The sequence below is a fragment of the Oxyura jamaicensis genome (genome assembly GCF_011077185.1).
Source record: "Oxyura jamaicensis isolate SHBP4307 breed ruddy duck chromosome 13 unlocalized genomic scaffold, BPBGC_Ojam_1.0 oxy13_random_OJ106673, whole genome shotgun sequence".
Lineage (NCBI taxonomy): Eukaryota > Metazoa > Chordata > Aves > Anseriformes > Anatidae > Oxyura > Oxyura jamaicensis.
In genome coordinates, this window is record NW_023304328.1 from 1 (window position 1) to 20,175 (window position 20,175).

At 52.3% G+C, this 20,175-nt stretch overlaps 1 long non-coding RNA gene across 1 annotated transcript; it reads right to left on the reverse strand.

Annotated features, from left to right (window-relative positions):
• Window positions 1-261: 261 nt before the first annotated feature.
• LOC118157911 lies at window positions 262-19,288 on the reverse strand. The gene is made up of 3 exons (XR_004746745.1): window positions 18,839-19,288; window positions 18,492-18,528; window positions 262-393 (listed from the first exon to the last, which is right to left on the reverse strand). It is a non-coding gene; the product is annotated as an uncharacterized LOC118157911 (long non-coding RNA).
• Window positions 19,289-20,175: the final 887 nt, after the last annotated feature.

The window sequence follows — 20,175 nt, forward strand, 5'->3', positions numbered from 1 at the left end:
TGTTTGTTTTTTGTGGTGGTGGTAGTGGTTTTTTTTTGGGGGGGGGGAGGTTGTTGTTGTTCTTTGGTGAAAACATGAATGTCCTACTTAAAACCCAAATGCTAAATGACCTCAGTTCACAAGAGCCACATCACTGCATAGCCCATTAACAAACTGAGTTATAAACCATTCTGAGGGGGCTGTTTCTTATAAGGCTATTTCAGAAACAGATTTTCCTAATGCTTTATGTCATAATTCTCTAGCTTGTGTACTTACGTCCAGTTTACGTCTATTTATTCTTGTACCAACAGCATCCTTGAGCTTGAACAACGCTTTTCCCCCTTGCGCTTCTCCTTGTGATGCATTCAGGCTGCTCCCTTTCTCCGCTCTCCTCCCAGCCTTCATTTCGCCATGCTGGGAAAGGAAGAAAGCCAAGTACGGCCGTGTTCGCCCGCTCTCCTCGCCGATCGCCCCAGGCCCACTCCCGGCGCCACCCCGGAGCAGCTCCCACCCGCAGCAGGGCCTGGTGCTCAGCACCACGCTCTCGCCACCATCCAGCATGGTCACAGGCCCTCTCCACTGCACACGCCTGGCCTAGCCTGGCTGTTTTCACAGCTGCATCGTGTCGGTGGTTTGTGGCAGCCACCTGCCATATGCATGGGTCCCCTTCACCTTTCTATTCCTGCTTCCCCCCCCCCCCAGGCGCTGGCTACAACAGGAGGAGAACAGCTGGGGCCTGGAAGGGAGGACGTTTGGCCAGGGAGGGTGCCACATACATGGGCCCAAAAGCTGCTCTGCAGTTTTAACCTTGTTGTCTCCACAGAGCTGCCTGCCACACTGGGAGAGGCTGTGTGGTAAATCTCCTCGGGCCTTTGTCCCTCCAAGCCACACAGCTCCTAAGGGAGACAGCCATGGCTCAGCCAAACTGCCTGGCTGCCCCCCTCGGTGTCCTCTGCCCATCTGAAAGCAAAGTGCCCATCGACCTGATGACGGACGGCAATATTGCTGAGCGTGGCACGAAACCACGAGGAAGCGCCAAAAAACTGGAACCTGAGAGGGCCTGAGGAAGCAAATGTTTTATGGCCTATCACTGAGTACTTGGCTGCTTTCTAGAGAAAGATTACGATGCCTTCGAGAAAACCAAGCTTCTCCTTTTGATGATGGGCTGAATCTCAGCCAGGACTGTGAAAACGCACCATTTGCTAGATGGTGACATTTTAAACTTGTTCCACCCAGAGAAATGGTTCAGTCTGGGGAAGAGCAGGGTTTCAGCCTCGATTAATGATGTAAAGGAACAGCCACACTGTGTGAAACCAGGAAAGGGAAGGGTTGGGAAGGCTTGCAGGACCAGGCTTCTCTAGCCAGCACTGCCACCGGAGCAAAGCTCAGCACCCAAGTTTTGCTGCAGTGCAGTTCTGTCAGGCAGGCACCACTAGCAGCATCCTCCACATCCCTACCTCCATCTGCCTGTTCTCATGGATTCAAAACCAGGTCACTGCCTGCAACGCAAGTGACATTATTAATACAATTACTGAGAGCAGCAGCTCAACCATATGCAAGGGCAAGCTCACCCCTCCAGCATCCACCCTTCCCTCCACAGCAGCCCACGTTGTGCCAGTGTGGCAGTGCCAAAGGGACCAAGACTGAGCTTCCAGGACCATAAGGAACCTCCTTCCCCATGGGAGCAGTTCCCATTACCTCCATTCACCAAAGCAAACCATTCCCATATATCTCAACCACATGGCTATCCGCAGGACACTGCCTTTTACCACAATTAGATTCTCTGGAAACACAATTCAGACCTTAACTTTTTATTTTTCTCCAATTGTAATTTTTTCTTCTTCTTCAAATTCAGGACTGGTGTTAATTTTACTACAGCTATCAATCAGTCAATGAGCAAGCAGGGCTTTTTCTTTCTTCCTTTATTTCTTTGTCTTTCTTTCTAATGCTTGTTATATCTCTCCTACATACTTCCTCCCTGCACAGAAATATCCCTTCAAAGCTTGATATTATTGAGCAGCTTTCAACCATGCCCAGCAGAGCCGTGTATTCTCTGCATTTGTCTGGCCTTTGTTTCTAGGAATGAAATACCAGTGTCTTAACAGTGTGACTTCATTTCACTACTTCATTCCAATACTTGTTCTATTTCTATCCCACTGGGTCAAACTCACCTATTGTGAGACCTCACCGATTTCAATTACATCAGGGATTAATTTGTTCCATGGCGTTGAAGCTGTTAATACAATCCTTGCTGGCTCTAGATTAGAAAAGGCACGATGAAGACCTCCCTCGCAGGCAGTGTGTTTAGCAGCAGTCTTGATCTTCATTTTGTTCTTTTTTCCCCCCCTCCTTTGTGCCCCTTTGCCCCTCTTTTCACAATCTTCTCCTTCCTTTCTAAATTGCCCTTATCAGAACTGGGTGGTCCTCCTGACTTCCACTGTTACTGGCAGAAAGTTGCCTTCCAGCAGCCGCTGCCCAGCATTTGCGAGGGAGCCTTCCCTGCTGGAGGGTCAGCGGCGACAGGTCGGACCTGACACTGCACAAGCTCGTGGTAGCCAGGCTGCACAAGGAAGATCTCAGCGAGGGACATTAACACCAAGTCCTCCTGCGCTGCCCTCCCTCTGGCATCGCCTCTCCCCGAGATGTCACAGGCAAGGGCTAGCTCTGAGGAGTCACCGCAGGACTCCGTGCACCCAGGTAAATCTGCATGGGCTCAGCTTTGCAGCTCAGAGCGTCGTTCATAGCAATTAGGTTCTCTAGGAAAAAAAATAGATTCACCACATTGCAGGTGGAAGCCTGAAATACGAATTTGTTAAGTGACTCTAGTTCTCCATTCTGGAGAGGGTGTGATCATGGCAACCCAAACTGTGGTGCCAGCTGAAGCCCTTAAATGTCACTGGGACCATGACCTCACTGCACTTAACATTGCTCTGGATGCTTCCCACAATGCAGATTAAACCCAGCCTGTGCCATGCAGCCCTGGGAGAGAAGACAGGATCAGCTCTAGAGAACACGTTACATTACAATAGGCTTCCCAACAGTACTGATCTGCAAAAATCACTGCTTTCACAAGCCTGAGCTTTCCAAAGTACTCCCCTTTAGCATTGAAATCTCCTGCTTTAATTCTTTCCCAGATGGTTTTGCTGGGGAATAGCTAAGCTCCCATTGTTGCAGCTTCACCACAGTTATTTCCGACACCTGCAAGTTCAATGAGGGCAAAACAAAACCCAAAACAATTTCCCACCTTCCCACCGTGCCTTCCACAGGGTGCACTCTCTACTCAGGAGGAAGTTTCGGTATTCATTAATTCACCACACACTCTGCATTCCCAGCTCAGACCAACAGCCTTGGCTTTCAGAGTGCCAGGGACATCACTGCAAGTGGGTCCTGTGGGACTTGTGAGCAAGACACAGTATGGCACTGTCACCTTAGCCATGGGAGACAAAAGAAGCACTGTCACATCAGCAAGCTGAAGCTCCTGGCTGATCAGTGGCAACATGCTTCAGGCTCTGCAGGGGCCACAAGTGAACCATGGCTCTGTGCTACTGCCACCGCTCCTTGCTGCCAGCACCAGGATGTACTTTTCAGAAGTAGATTCATGCTTGTGTCCCCCTGCCATCACCAGAGCTTCCCTTCCTCATGGCATGGGTATTACTGCAAAGAAAACAGTATCAAGGCTTTGCAAAACAGCCTCAGTCAACCTCTGAAATGCTGCATCTGAAAAGCCAGCAGTTGGATTTGGGGAACTTGCCATGCTACAACTGCCTTTGCTAACTTAACAACAACAACAAAAAAAAATGTTTATTTTCATTAGGGAGAAAATATTCAAGCTGAAATAAACTGCCCTGATATGCAGGAATTAAAACTATCCAGCAATTCAGACTGCTGCAAATAGTTGTCTCTTAGCGTTTCTGAACAGCTGAAACGTGCATTCAAAAAACAAAACCTGGAGAATAAAATGCAAAGTCTCTGCAGCTCAAAACACACTCAAAAAGCAAACCTGGTCCCCAAAACACAGCAGCAGGACAGAAACCCCCAAGCCCAAACACACATCACCTGCACCAGAAGCCACGAAGGAGGTGATTTTGAAGCAGACACAGAAGCAGCAAACTGCCCCCACGCTTTTTGCCTTTGCAAGAAGCGTGGGCATCTCTACAAAAGGCAAAAACAACAACAATAGGGCTGCCCCTGCCCTGCTGCCCATCCCATGGTGCTGCTGGTCGAGTGGACCCAAATACGTGCCTGGCTCGAGCGGCTGCTGCGCCCCATTTGGCACGCAGCAGTGGAGGAGCCGGGGCTGGCCACGCCAGCAGGCTGAGGTGGAAACCAGGGCAGTCCTCCCTGCAGGGTGTTCTGGGACAAAAGCTACACACACAGCCCACTAAAAATACTTAAAAGTAATTTGTTTGTCTCTTCAAATGAGACCCAGGTAGCCCAGTTACTGAAAAAAATGCAGAATTCGAAACAGTCCTGACCTTCTCTCCTTCCCTCCATCAGCAGGCACGTTTTTCTGGGGCAGATGCTCCAGCCGCAAACCTGTGTGTCCTGCTGTTCTGCAGCAGTAAAGAGAAGAAACCCCAAAAACACTACCCAGAAACAGGTCAGATCACCCTGGAAAAAGGCAGTCATCCCCCCATAGGGGCTATAGTGCTTTAAAGCACAAGCCCGTTGGGTCCAAAGTGACATCTCTGGCTCTTCTGCTCAATGCCAGCCCCGCTGGGACCTCCACAAAAACAGCAGCAAAAGCCCAAGACATGGGAAATCCAAGTGATGCTCAGTAGAACACCACTGTCAGGAGGAGACAGACGATCACCAGAGACCGATCTCCCCAGAAAAGAAATAAATATTTGCAGTGGCAGCACAGCAGCAGGGATCTGGTGTTTACCCAGGTAGCTCCTTTCATCCCAGTCCCTTGACATCGTCCAAGGAACACACAGGTCCCTGCTCCCACTGCAGAAAAGCAACTCCCTCTAGGGTAAAGCATGGCAACTGCCGACAGCGCACACGAGTTTAGGGCAGCATTTCCAGAATGCCTTTTTCCACTGAATTTACAAAGGAAATAGAGATGGGAGCTACTGCCCAAGGAGACAGCTGTTAGCCACCAGAACCACCTCACATGAAAGGTGGCTTCTCCAAGAGCACACAGCTCCCATTTCCCCGCTGATTCAGCAGTGAGGATGCTGAAGACCCTATCAAATTATCTTGTGCCACTTTTCCTCTATCACATTTCCTCTGGAAACCTTTTGCTAAGCTGCAGACAGTCTCACCCCTGCTTGTTCTGGCAAGATAACACAGCGACCTGACATGGGACAGGTGCCAAGTGGAAAGGGACCTGCTCAGGTGTCACCCCATGATTTAGCAGCATCTACACGGTGCTGGGATGTAAGAAAACGGCTGTGGGCAAGGACAGGAGGGTTAATCCATCTATCAGTACCTGGAGGCCAATCAGGGGATTTTCTGGAATTGCAGGAGCCATTTCACTGGGAAGCTAATTAATATTTGTGCTGCCGATACCTCCCTTCTGCCTTACCTTCATCTCTACCAGGCAGCACGCTGTTTTTATTTTTTCATGCCTACTTTTTGGACTGGCTGACATTAGCTGTTTGGGATGCCAAAGCTTTCGCATAACTTTTCCCCTTCCCTCCCTACATTTCAAGTTTCTGTTTTCTATCATTTGGGACCTACAGGTGCCTGCAGCCAAGGATCACCTCCACTCCTACTGCCTCTGCTCTGAATGGAGGTGTCTGAAGGTTCGAGGCAAGGATCAAAACCATTTTATGGAAACTACCAAAGCATCGCTGGAAACTGGTAATACACAGCAGCCCCAGTGTATTTCCTGAATGCCAGCCTGTTGATGCTAGTTACTGGGGGAGAGAAGCCCTGTCTCTCTGGGCTGATCTCTTTTAGAGACAAGACAATGCCCAAAGGGGATGTCCAGCCTGGGGGCAGCCTCTTCAGCCTGACCCCACACAGCACTGCAGGAGCCAGCCCCTGGAGCTCTCTGCAATCACCAGGGACCCAGATAAAGCAAGGTGCTGTGGTGACAACACTGAAGGAAGAGCAGCCAGGGTGGAAAGTGGAGCAGGCCAGCAATTTGCCTAAAAATAAATTGCAATTTATGAAGTCACAGACATGGAGCTGAGCACCCATTTCAGCCACACACCTTGCCAACGAGTTTCCTTTTCCTTTCCCCACATTACCGTGACCAAGCACCTGCAATGTTAGGGTCTGTCCTGCATAATCCTCTGCCTGTGTACATGAGAAATATCTTATCTACAAAAATCTTGCAAGTTATTTCTGGAACAGGACTTTCCAGAGATAATTTGATCAGTAATTCACTTATTTGAAACATAAGATGCAAAGTTTCCATCTTTGCATGGGAGATGTTTCGCAAGGCAAACAAAGCAATTTCATGAACTGTGCTGCGCAGTGGAGCTTTCTGAACCCCAAAGACATCCCTGCAGGAACCCTGCTGAAGCAGGAGATGGACAGACCCAGTTTCCATTTGAAGATGTTACTACTTTTAAATAAATCTCTTCAAATCTACTTACCTGGAAAGACCCAGTTCTATTTAATGAGTTTAATTGATTTTCACTAACAACCGCCTTTTCCATTTAAGAGCATTTCTCCAGGGCCATGCCATCTCAAAGCACACCGAAAACCTGCCGGCACCGTCCCAGAGGTGAGACAAGCAGCTCTGCAGCACTACCTTAGCACTGCCCATCACACCAGCTCAGTGCCTGCTAACAGCAGCACTGAGCATGTATTTGGTGCTCCCGGCTTCCCTTTAAAGTCCTGCTGCCACAGCGTCTCCTTTCTGATGAAGCCCCAGGGTATTTATCCATGCCTGCTCCTGCTTGCAAGTCTGCTTAAACAAATCACCCCCGACGCAAACCCGAGCCTGCTGCCTTGGGATAACGGGCTATGCAGGCATTTTTTACTCAGAGTTATCAACTCTGCTCTGCCTGCAAAACCCATCAGCCATAAAGAGAGAGCAATAAAAAAATACCCTGCCTGGGCTGCTCTGCGCTCTTCCTCCAGCACAGCCAGCACCACGTACCTGCTAACAGCCCAGAAAGTTTGCTTTCCCCAAAAGTTATTTTCAAGCTCTATTATCTCCCCTGCTTATACCATGCTCCCTCTATTATCGAGAGATCTCCAAGTAATTTATAAGCCCACCAGCTCCTGCACTAACATAGCAATAAATCAGGCTTACGCAGTGCATCGCCTACTGTTGGGAGCAGCGGGCAGGACACGGCTGGGCGAAGGCACGCAGCAGCAGCCACGCCACGCCACGTCCTCCGCGGCCACCAGCCCCATGCAGATCGGATGGGAACCTGGCTAACTGCCCCACATCCTGCTCCTGGACAGCACCGTGCAGAGGTGGGATGTAAACCATGTCTTAGGAATCCAGGAGGCTGCAAAGGGAAACTCCATTGAAAGTGGAGTGGCTTTTTTCTTCTTTATATTTACATAAACTTTACATTTATTCAGGCGGATACCTAGCTAGGCAGCCCTGAGTACTGCATCTCTACAGCTCTGCCTGCTGAACCCAGTCTTTGGATGAGACAAATGAGACAAGGCACACACAGCTGACATGTGCTCTTCTAAGTCCTCCACCTTCAGCAGCGCGCAGACAACTTGTTTTGAGTGGGCTGGTTTTGTTCTGAATGGGCTGGACATTTATTTTTAACTATCTGGGGAGGATTCCAGCCTGCGCCTCACCTCACTGTGTTTTCCCCATCTGACACAAATACAAGCACAAGAGGGTTTTCTTTTTAAAAAATCCAGCCAAAGGAGGAGGATGTTTTTGGCTGTTTTCCTCGAGGAAAGAGGTTGCCCATCTAATAATCCCTAAATGGGCAGTGGGTTGTTGGGTTTTCATCTGTGCCTTTGAGCCTTCGTTCCCTCTGCCAGGTTGCTGGTTTTCTTTTCCACAGAGTTGCAAAACCCCTGAATAACAAGGTTTGTGCATGGAAGTGCTGACACAAACCTTAACTACAGCATCCTGAACATGATACCAGAAAAAGGACGCTCCCTGTGTGGCCCAGCGTATGGATAAATAAAGCATTTCAGCAGCCAGCACCGACAGATCATAAACCTCCACAAGCATAAATACCAACAACAACCCAAAAAGATTAGAGGGCTTACGGGTGAGCCAGGCTGGGATGATTTAGAGTTGGGGTGGAAGGGTCATTATTTCTGAATAGGTGGGGGCGAGTGGGCCAAAGAAATCAATAAACCATTCGGCTGCCAGGGAAGGAAGGGACCACGCTAATTGTGTGGACACGAGCCCGATATGCTCCATGTCAGGCTGGGGACCTCGGGCTCACCAGCGCCGACGGCTGTGGGCAGCACGCAGCACCCCACTGCCAAATGAGGGCACCCACGGGGGCTGGCCTCGGCTCCTCACCGGGCACAACTCGCTGGAACGAACGCAGACAAGGCCAACCTCTGCCCCCGCTGCAAGCACGAGCTGCGGGACCGAGCTCCCCCCAGGACTAGCCACAGCGGGCTCCTGCTTCCTACAGTGAGGGCGAGCGCAGAGCTTCGCAGCCGCCTTCCCAGACCAACAGCTGCTAACCACGGATTTCAAAGGCCAAAAGCGATTCCTCCCTTGCCTTTATTTCTCTTCTTGTCCAGCCCTCCTCGTTCCCAAATCTTGGATGTTTCCTTCCCCCGCTTTCTCTCCAGTGAGCTGAGCAATGACGAATGACTTGGGCTTAAAAGGCTCTGCAGTAGGGAGCGAAGCCCGTTTATCAACATTACAAATATATAACGTACAAATAAACACCTACTTGTACCTAATGGGCCAATGCACCTGGAAGCCCACCCTTGGGACACAGCACAGCCGGGCATTCAGGTGCCCATGGACCTTGGCAATGCCAACAACTTCCACGAAGAAGCCTGAGCTCACAAGCCTACAGGTGCAAACGGGAAGGATCTCCATTCCCAGCTAACCAGAGCAACGCGTCAGTGCTTGGCATGGGGGTGAAAAGTGCAGAAACCTGCTCTGATGCCTCCCAATGAGCCAGCCACCCCGTCTGCTGCCTTTCCAAATATATTTAAAGGAAACTCTCTCTATATCAGTTAATAAAATAGCTGGAACCCTGACCAGATCATATCAAGCTTAGTGGAGTTAATGAGTTTCAACTTTATGTAGGACCTTGAGAGTTTTTTAAATCAGTCATTTCATCTTCCCTCCAGAAATGAATTCCTCAATGGTTACACTGCAAAAATATTCCTAGGATGGACAATTCTGCTGCTAATATACTAAAGATGGCATGAAAAAAAATCAGATTAATATTGAGCTTTATCAAACGCACGGCACAAACCATGTGTTGAATTTAATCCAAACCAAACTGTCAATCTGCCTTCAGGATCGGATATAACAAACATGTGAGCCTGGGGCCAGAAATGAAAGCATGGTTTGTTTTCTAATACAAGATTTGTACTGATCTCTATTAGCTGTGCTCCTGCATGGATATCTTGACACTGCCTATGCCAGACAAACACAATTTCTTACCTTTCTGCTTTGGCGAGCCAGGAAAAGTTTTGTTTGTTTCTAATCAACCTTGCATTGCAGGTTTCCTGTTTTCAGGGAACAATTCTCAACAGGTTCTGAATATAAATCCTTTTTGAAACATTTAAAATAGGGGGAAGAAAAAAAAAAAAGAGAGAGGTATTATAATCATTAGGCACCAAAAGTCTGGGCTGCTGCAGCCCCGCACAGCCTGCCTATACCAAGGAGAGCCAACACACTTTGCTGCATCCACCACCAGCCTCCAGAAAGGGACCTTCTGCCACAAAGGTTCCCCTGAGGTTCCATAGTGGTTCCTTCCTCTGAAACCCTGGCATTTGTGCCTGTGTCACCAGGATGCCGTAAGGCCCCGTGTCTCATCCTATATATCCCCATCCCTGTGCTCAACGAGCATCCTTCTGCAAGGGGACCTGCGGGATGGGTGGGAGCCCTGCAGACACTGGAACGTGGGCAGCAGCAATAAAAAAGCACCAACAGCCCCCGTCTGGGCTGGGAATGCCTACAGATCCCCCTTCCTGGGCTGCCACCCAGCTAAGGTCACAGCTCTGCGAGCTCAGCCAGAGCTAGGCACAGGTTTTGTTAGAAAAACCCGCTGCTTGACCTGCTGTTACTCAGCCTCTTGGCACGCACTGCTACGGCGCACACCGGGGAAATCAGGCTCCCAGACAGAAATGAGAACCACACAAGTAAATTCCATTTTCTTGTTTGCTAAATTCAAAGGGCAATTAAATTCATATTACCTACTCTTTCAATATAAACAGCCAGAAAGAAACTCCTCTGCCTCTCTGGCAGGCTATTCCCATCTATTTGCTTTCCCTGCAGATCACAGGAACGCAGCAGCAGAGGCATCACCACGATGCTCACACTGCGGGATCAGGAGCGAGGACGACCCCACGCAAATCCCCCCAACAGTCCCGCACCTCCCTGCCCAGCCCCAAGCCCATCGGCTTTGCTGCCGATCAGAAATGCCAATGTACAGATGCGCACACTTCATCCCCCACACGATGTTTTTCTTTCCCTGCAGTTATGCCAGCTTGTCACACAGCAGGAAAATCCAACAGGGTTTCCCATGGAATCTGCGACAAAGTTTGCAAAAGAATTGCCTGGGATAAAAGCATCACATGTACGCAGCATTCCCAGAAAAGGCCCCCACAATCAGCCCCGATGGTTCTCCTATTGATTGCTGGGGGGCCACGTGCCGTTCTGATCTCAGCTGGTCGGAAGTCTCACCAATCGCTGTAAGGTCATGACCACGGGGTCAGAAACCTGCACTACATACATCATAATTTATTTTACAGATAATCAATACAGAACCGCGCCGTGCAGTCTTACAGTGCAGCGTCACAGGGCTGATGCTGCTCGTGCAGTATTGTAACCTTAAGGCCCGGCAGCTCACTGGGTGAAGATCAGCTTTCATTTTTTACAGTTGTAAATCGTGGCTGGAAATAGAGTGCACTCCCCACCAGCTATGGGTCGGTACTTTCACACAACTGGGTAACATTCTGCTTACGGTTTGAATCCAGACAGTATTAGCATCTGTTCAGCATCATCTCTGTCTCTGAGATAATTCAACAGGACAAGCCCAAAGAGAGGCTTGGTTAATATATTGCCCAAGGCATGCATGTAAGGAGGGGTTCTCAGCTCAGAAACGGGGTCAGTCCCATTCTGGGGGAACAAAATCCCAGCACTCCAGTGCCAGGTGCAGGTGGCAGGGAGGAACCAAACCAAAATGCCATTCCTCACCGTCTGAGCAAATTCTCATCAGCAACCAGAGACCCTCTTCAAATGGGTTAATAGCAACAGAGAATTGGCAAAAAGCCCTTCTACCAACATTGACTTTCATCCTATGTTCTAATTTGTATTCCCAGGGTTTGGGGAAACACATCCCACCAGCCAAGCTCAGGGCACACGCCGCAAACCTCGTTATTTGATGGGCTCACCATTGCCTCCTGCAGCTGGGTTAATTCTGCTCTGTGCAAGATGGTAGCTCAGGATATTGCAAAAGATACACCAGCTTTTTAACAAGCTGTCCTTGCAAATGATGCCAAAGATGGTATTTTAGCAGGAAAGACAGGAAGTTGAGAAATACACAGGAGAAAGAGGAGCTGGGAGGAAGAAGCAGTGCCAGAAATACCTTGCAGGATGAGCGATCCACTATTAATTAATTGCTGCGCTCTGGTATTTGTACAGATGCAACATGCAGCACCCTGAGAAATTCCCCAAGATCTAGTGATCAGTCTCAATGTGACCTGTGGCATAAAACGTTACCAGGAGGCTCATGGGGCACACCACATCCCACTTCGCTCCCCTTTGGTGCCGTCCCCCTGCTGTTGGCTGAATCCAGCCCCTCCAAACTGCACGTTCAGCCAAAGCTGCAGGACAACGAGCCATGCTTCCACCTGCCTCAGTTTGTCCCTGCGTCTGGAGCTCTCCTGCAGGCTTTTAGGATGCCCAGGACCAGCCAAATCTCCCCCAATTAGCCCAGCCCAGGAAAGCACTTCCTCACCTTTAATCTCAGTGGTGCGAGCCCCAGGGCTGGGCTCTGCCTCGTTTCCTTTAATTCCCGGGCAGCACAGCAGCAGGACCCGCTGCACCGCTCCCCGCTCAGCACTTTCTATCCCATTTCAAGCACCCTCGGGTGGGCTGTGGTCAGCCAGCACCCTCAGCTCTGCCCCTTTCCTCCCCGCTTGTTCCAGAGCAAAGCTCACCTCTGCCAGCATCGCCCTGGACAGGGCGAGCACCACTTACAGCTGCAAACCAGGCAAGCAAACAGCACCTATCTACAGGGATGCTGCTGTCGCACCATAAGGAAGCAGGCCAAGGTGCTGGAGCAGAGCAATGCGTTTCTTATTTCACCATGTCAACCCTTCTCCAGCAGGCCACAGAAGGAGGCAGCCGTGTTCATGGGAACACAGCCGTGTGCAGCGAGCAGGGCGTGACGATGCCCACCCGGGGAGGACGTGTCTCTGGGAAGAGGGAAGCACTGCCACGACTTTTAGCTCAAAATCCAGCTGTCGGCCCGGGCAGCAGAGGCAGGGAGGAGGCCGTGGGGAGGATGCCCACCAAGGGAGCTGGCAGGAGCAGGGGCCCGGCCCGCAGCCCCCCCAGGGGGATCGGCACGTCCGCTCCCACCCACCGCAGACACCGGCGCGGCGAGGAGCTCTCACAAAAGAAAGCACGCAGACCATGACAGGCTAAGCCTCCTCCTTCCTCTCTCTGTTCTCCTTTCTTTCTCTCTTCATGCTATGGCGAGGCTGCTGAATGCCAATAGGAAAATACTTTAGCAGACTCAGACAGCCTCTTCTATGTTTCGTTGTTTTGTTTTGTTTTTTTCCTTATTTCCCCTCCAGCTACTTCTCTGGATGCCTAATCCTCAGTGGGTGTCCTGAGAGATGCTGCGAGCAGGCGAGACACCCCAGGTGGGCAGGGAAACGCGCGGCTCTATGCAATGCCTGCTCCTACCTGCGGGACCAAACCACAAAAAGCCAGGGGAGGGCCAAAACCCAGCACCACCACCAAAAAAAGGAGCAGGGGGCTCAGACACCCACGGGAAAGCCCTGCTGCTCCCGGTGGCAGAGCGTGGGAGCTGAGCCGCCTCCATGAGCCTCATCACTCCCTGCCTCCCGTGACACGCAGTGGTCAGGATGCCCATGGAAGCCGCATCCTCCGCTACAAGCAATGGATAAAAGGCCTCGACGGAGCCAGGGTGGTGTCTGCCCTCACATGCCTGTGTGCAGGCACCACAAGGAGACACACGGCTCCTCGTTTCTTCTGAAATATCGCAGTTCCCCAAAAACATTTTTTCACCCGCTCTTATCAAAACTGGTATCAAAAGCGTTCAAATCTGGAAGAAGTCAAAGCACAGGAAGATATCGCTGGTAGGGAGGAGAAGAGAGCATGCAATAGGGGTTTTCCCAGCTCCTGAGGAAAGGAAGAGACCCATAAAAATGCTCTGAGGGTCCAGAAAGTCAGTTACAGATCCAGAAGAAGGACTTTTATCCCCAGGGGAGCCTTTCTCTCGAGTTCAGACTCCTGCACGGACCAAGAAAGCCGCTTGCTCAGCTGCTCTCACATCGCAGCCTGCAAAAAGCCAGGGGCCAGCCTGGCATTATGGGCCTACGTCAAAATAAAACATCCCGGGTCGCTGCTGATGCTGTCGAGTGCTGGCAATGCTGGTGACTGCACCTGAGCTCTGACAGACCCTCGGCTGCCACCCCTGCCTTCAGCAGCATCCCCGCATCTGAAAATGCACCCACAGGGCTCAGGAAGCATCAGCCCTTCCCCTTCCAGTCTTTGCTTTCCTTATTTGCTACCTTATAGCCAAGCTGCTGCACAAGTAGATAACAAGCAGACTTTAAGCAAGCGTCTGTCCAAACCCTAGCATCTTTCACCTCCATCCTGTCTTGCTCCTGCCAGCTGCGATATAGAAGGTAAAATACAGATCAAATACAACCCCCACAGGGTGTCCAGTTATCTTGGACGGGGAAATTAGACCCCCCCCCCCCTCCAAATACTATTCCCTCCTGCTCGCTCACCTCAACAATGGCCAAGCTCTTCCTTGTTTCCCTGAACCACCCCGCACATCTCCAGAGCTTTGAAAGCTCAATGCAAGCTGCAATATATGTTTGGAGATGGAAGCATCCGAGCAGCAGCTCTGCTTTGCTGCTTTGCCACATTGCCACAACACACAGAAACACCAAGCCCCAAAATACTGAAGCATGCACGCTTGTCTCTGCCTGCTCCATGCTGCCTCCCATTTCTCCAGAGCCTGAGCATCTGCAAAGACCGAGACAGAAGCAGGGCACGAGGGGCAGGCTCAGGATGCTGCGTTTCCTAGAGCGGAGCAGTGAGTCAGCAGGAAAAATAATGAAATAAATTCACTCATGGCAAGGAAGCATGGTCGTTTCCTTGAGAGCAAGGGATTTAAAACAGGAACCTGAGATTCAATACGTGGTCAGCCCCTGCCTGCTCGGGCTGCAGGCTAGCTGCGGGACAGCCACGGAGCCATGCAAGTGGGTGGGTGTTTTGTCCACCCCAAGCACCCGAGCACAGAGCCCCGCACACATGGCACCATCAGCTCCATCCCCTGCTGGGGCCGTGTGCTCCCCACCACTGAGCTCCTCCGCTTCCAGCTCCAGCAGGTTTTGCTCGTGCAGTTCCTCCTGCGCTCTCGCTGCCTAATAACTGAGAGTTGCTGTGATCAGAAAACTCAACAAAAGATTTTCCTGCTTGAGCTCAGCCTTTCCAAGACCACCATTAGCAAGTTTTGTCCTTCATGCCAGCACCCCTAAACCTACCCGTCAGCACCCCTGCAGAGGAGCTCATGCAGGAACACATCACAGCAGGACAGCTCAGTGCTGAAGTTGCTGGTGAAGGCCACGGTCCCAGCAGAGCGGAGATGACAACCAGGGCATCTCACCTCTCCCCAGCCCCCGGAGCCTGTCCCCATGCCTGCTTTGGTCTGGTGGCACTGGCAGCCCCCAGGTACCGGTGCAGAGCTGGGCGATAAGCGGCCCCGTCACTGCCGCTCGGCAGACTCATGCCTCTGACATGTGCTGCGCACAGCCCGGCCAGACCGCAGGATCTGGCTCGCTGAACGTGTGGAAGCAACGCTTCTCCATGTCTCACTTTACAAAGCCCCAAACAATAACTGTCTGTAGCTGCACAGGAGCTTAGGAGAAACATAAGTTACTATTGGCATAGCACGCAGCAGCCTTCCTCTTACACAACAACAGCAGATGTGAAAATAGCACGGTGCTGCCTTGTGCACTCCTCTGACCTCCTGTTTGCTTCTGGATCAGATTCCAAAGCTGGATCTTAACCTACAAGAGCCGTAAAAGCAAAGGATTTGGCCCTATCGGGGACCTCTCCATAATCTAAGACAGATGCACGTTGTGTAGAAGAGCATGCCGAGGTTTACCAGGGCGGGGGAGCGGCACGGCTGGGCAGCCCGTGCTGGCACTGCTGCTGCTGCTGCGCTGTAGGCAGCGCGGGGCCAGGAGAGCTGGCAGCTCCTGCGGACCAGAGCAGCACCCAGCCCTGGCCCCCCGTGGCTCAGCCAGCCTGGTTTGAGGTGAGGAGCTCCCAAAGGTGACACGGTCCTAATGCCATCGCCCTCGGGGCTACCAGAGACAGCACAGCATGGTGACCCATCAGCCACGTGGACAGTAACATGTCCCCAAGGTTCTCAGAGGCACAGGGTGCATCTGGGGCTTCGTGCCCATGCTGACCCCAAAACCAAACCAAAAACTGCACCAGGATGCACAGAGAGATGAGTGCAGGGAGAACAAATCGCACCTGAAAGCGTGAGACAGTAGCGGGGGAACTCAACTGGAGAACACCAAGGGTAAGTGCCAGCAGTCAGTGACCTGCATGGGGTCATCCCTGAGAGAAAGCTGCACGAATCAAGTCATCTCTCCAGTGTCCACAAGGACACCTGCTGCCCCTCCTGCCTGGAGCTGTTTTCAGGACTGCAGCATCCCCAGGCAGCAGAGGAACTGCCCAAGATATGAGAGAAGGAAATGAGAGAGATGGGGACGCTGCTTCCAGGGGTTGGGGATGGAGAAGGAGCTGAGTTCCTCGCAGCCCTGCCTGGAGGGGACGCAGCGCAGGGATGCTCACTGCTGTGCTCAGAGCTGGGATCCCCTCGGATACCCAGTGGTGATGCCCTGGAGGATCCCAACTCCTCCAACAAGTCCAAAACCTGTTCCCAAAGCCCCCCATGCCCTCATCACCCCACGACCCACCCACAGGTGATGCTTCCCCACAGAGAAACACGAACACGGGCCAGGCAGGGGCCTTGGTGCCTTGGGAATGCTTCCAGCCCACAGGCAAGCAGCAATGCACCTTGCACAAATCTTCCTGCATGAGGAACCATGGTCACAAAACCCCCAGCGCTGCTCCCCGTCCTGTCACCTTCCCATGCAGAGCCACGGCGTGATGCTCGGCAGCCCGGGAGCACGGTGCCAGAGCCAGCAGGCAGGACAACCCGCTGCTCGTGGCAATGAGAGGAGGCGAGAGTCGGTCTTCGCATATAATCCATCCACCCTGAGAATATAATCCATGCCTAAACCTCCCCAATACAACGCAGAGCCCTTTAAGCAAAACCAAACAACTTCCTCCAGCTTAAATAAATATTAAACCTAAGCGATGCATTAATTTGCTCCAGTTCACCAAAGGCTAACTCCTACCCAAACTGATCATTATAAAAGAAATCCTATAATCCCTCGCTCCCATTCAGGCTCAAAACATGTAATCCCGTGAATAAATCCAGAAAGAAAGTGTAACAGAATGGGCAATAAAAACTTACAGCATTCACATCTTTTCATCTACCATTAATACTGTAAACACTCACTCGAAGGCCCTTGAGTATGACTAATCTCGTGTTTTGGCTCCCCACGCTCAGCGCCGTAAGAGCTCGCCTCGCGCCGCGGCACCCGCCGGGACCCGCCGCCCCCCAGCCCCGCAGCGCCCGGCCGGGGCGAAGCCGAGCGGCAAATCCTGCAAAATGCTGCAAAATCAGCAGTAAAAAGAAAAAAAAAAAAAAAATTGAGAAAGTATGGTTCTAATAGCACGAGAGCGCGGACTGACTTTTTTTTTTTTATATTATTTTATTGCTTTGGAAGCCTGCAAGCTCCAACTGTATAAATGCCAATAACTTCCCAAGTTTTAAGGCTGCTGAAGTAAGAGATCAGATTTTAGCAAGTGCTTTCCAGGCAGCGAGCCAAACTTTTCCTGATTCACTAAAAGCACCGAAGGGAAGGGGAGAGGGAGGGCTGATTAACTTCAGTTACCACACAATCGCAAAAAAATGTCTCCCTGCTGCAAAGGGTGCCATCGCTGCGAGCCCTGCGCAGCCTGTTATTCCTCGGGTTTGGAAAAAAAAAAAAAAAAAAGGAAAAAAAGAAAAACAACAACAAAAAATGCACTGGAGCAACGCAACGAACGCCTCCCAACCACAGGGTAATTTACAGCTGTGGAACCCCTCCCGACAAGGAGGCTGCTCTGCTGGTTTTATGTTCGAGCCACAATTTTCGGGGGGGGGATGAGGGGGAAAAAATAATCTGATTTTTCTTTTTTTTAGAGGAAGGGAGCAGGTAAGGGGCTGGTTGGGTTTAGGCTTGGCCAGGGGCATGGAGACCCCTCCCAAACCCATGACCATGCTTTGCCCAGACCCTCCCTCACTGCAGGAGGACGAGCAGGTGCAACCCTAGCCAAAACTCGGTGCGAGGCCAGGGGTGGCACGAGCAGCCCCCAGGCAAAGGGACACTGGCTGGGCGGTGACAGGGACATGGCACCTGCCCTGTCCGCCCCACAGGTGGGTGACCCCCAGGATGCCCGGTTCAAAGCAGCACCCTGGGGAGCCCCGGTGGTGTCAGGGGGCAGCGACCACCCGTCCCCATCCCATGGGTGCTCCTCCAGCGGCTGCGTTCCTGCCGAGGCAGGATCAAAGGCAGGATGGGACTTGGACTGCGTTCTCCTGAATAATGGGGAGGGAGCGCGCAGCCTCCTTCTCCTGGCTAGGGAAAGTCGTGTTTTTCAAAGTATCAGTTTTTGGGAGTAAGTTCCCTATGAAGAAAAAAAAAAAATGAAAATAGGGCGAGCAGGAGAGCGCCTGCTATTCCAAGGCAAGTGCATCAATCAACGTTGTGCGAGGAGGAGAGTCCAACACTGCCTCTCACATCATTAGCCAGGCTAATGCACTCCAGAGGATCCCGCTAACGCAGGCTACCGGCGCCCGGCTGCGCCCCAGCCCGCCGAGGCACCGAGTGGCCACTGGAAAGCCGCTCAGCTCCCAGGGCAAGTGCCACTCCAGCGTCTGGCGCGGGGATCATTTTAATGCGGCTGTAAAAACTAGAGGGGGAAGAAAAGTGAAAGCCCTAGCCAAAACTGCCTGGCACTCCGAGGTCAGCACGCCGCCTTTGTTTCTTTTTTACAACCAAAAGCGAAAGAGGACAGAAAGGACACGTACCTGTACCTGAAAGCACAGCAGCAGGAAATGTAAACATCTGGAGAGGAAAAAAAAAGCAACAAAAGATCAAATGATGCGGTAAAATGGTTAAAGTCGGATATTTTTTTTTGCTTTGTTTTTCTTTGCGATTTTTTTTTAAACGGCGCAGCTCGATGCTCTGCGCATGAAAAGGCTCGGCTCCCCATTCCCACCTGATCGCGAGGAAAACGCAAGCGGAGCCTCCAAAATGAAAGTTTGAAAAAGAAAAGCAATAAAAAAATAAAAATAAAAATATTTTTATATATACTAAAAAAAAAAAAAAAAAAGAAAAAGAAAAAGAAAAAAAAAAAAGATGCCGTAATCCTTACAGGCAAGTGCAGGCGGAGAGCAGTGAATACATCGCTGGGCGAGGAGAGGGGGAGGTCGGTGGCTTGCCGCTAGCGGAGTGCAGACCCCCACCGCCGCCCTGACATGGGAGCGATCCGGCCGGCAGGCTCAGCTCCGCTCCGCACCGCTCCGCGCCGCCGGGAAGTTGTGGTACCGCCCGCCTTGCCTCCGCCGAGTGACTCGCTTAGGCATCAGCTCTCCTCTCCCCCTGTCTCTCCTCCTCCTCTCCCTCTCTCTCTCCGCCTTTGGGGGGGATGAAGGTGCTTATTGTCAGGAACTTCCGATCATCAGCCCGTGCCCCCCCGCCGCTCCCCCCCCGCCCCGAGCCGGATGAAGCCTCCCCGCGGCTCCGCGCCCCCTCCCCGGGCATGGTGCGGAGCGGGGTGCGGAGGCGGTGCCCGGCCGGGGAGCCCCGCGAGGAGCGCTCGGCACCGCCGCTGCAGTGAAAAATAAAGGGGGGGGGAGTTAAGGGGGGGCACAGCCCGGTTGGGAGGGCTGGGAAAGCGTGAAAAGTATTTTTTCCTTATTTTTTTAAAATAAAAAAATAAAAAGAAAAAGAAAAAGAAAAAAAGGAGCGGGGCCCGACGGAGCGGGCAGAGCCCGAGCCGCGGGGAAAACCCCGGGAAAAAAAAAAAAAAAAAAAAAAAAAGGAAAAAAAAAAAAAGGGGGGGGGGGGGGGGGGGGCCGCCCGCTGCGCCCGGGCTGGGGGGGGCCCGAGGGGGTCTTACCTCGGCACGGCCGGGAGCGCGGCAAGTCCTCGGCGAGCCCCTGGCGGGCGGCAGCCCCCGGACCCCCCCGGGCCCCCCATCACCACCCACACCGGGCAGGGGCATCCCCCCCGGTCCCCCCCGGTCCCCCCCAGCCCCCCCCCGGCCCCCCGAGCATCCCCCGGGGGTGTCCCCGCGGAGCGCCCTGCCCGCGGCCGCGCTGCCCGGCGCGCTCCGGCACGGCTCGCCTGCCCTCCAGCGGCCGCACGGCAGCACCGCAGCCGCGCGAAGGAGCCCCGCCGGGCCCCCCCCTCCGCCCCCCGGGTCCCCTTTCCTTTCTCCTCCTTTTCCTTTGTTTTTTTTTCCCCATCGAGGAAAATAAAAAATGTTCCCACGTTGAGAGCGCGCGGTGAGTGCCCGGGCGGCTCCGAGAGCTCCTTTCGGGCAGACAAAATGCCAGGAGCCGTTAACCTCCACGCGTGCTGGAACTCTCAGCAGAGAGCCTAGCGTCAGTTAACACCTTATTAAGTGAGAACATAACCATAGCTCATAACTGCGAGCCTTCCAAACCCTGGGATAGCAGCATGCAGGGGCACCCCCCTCCTGTTCCC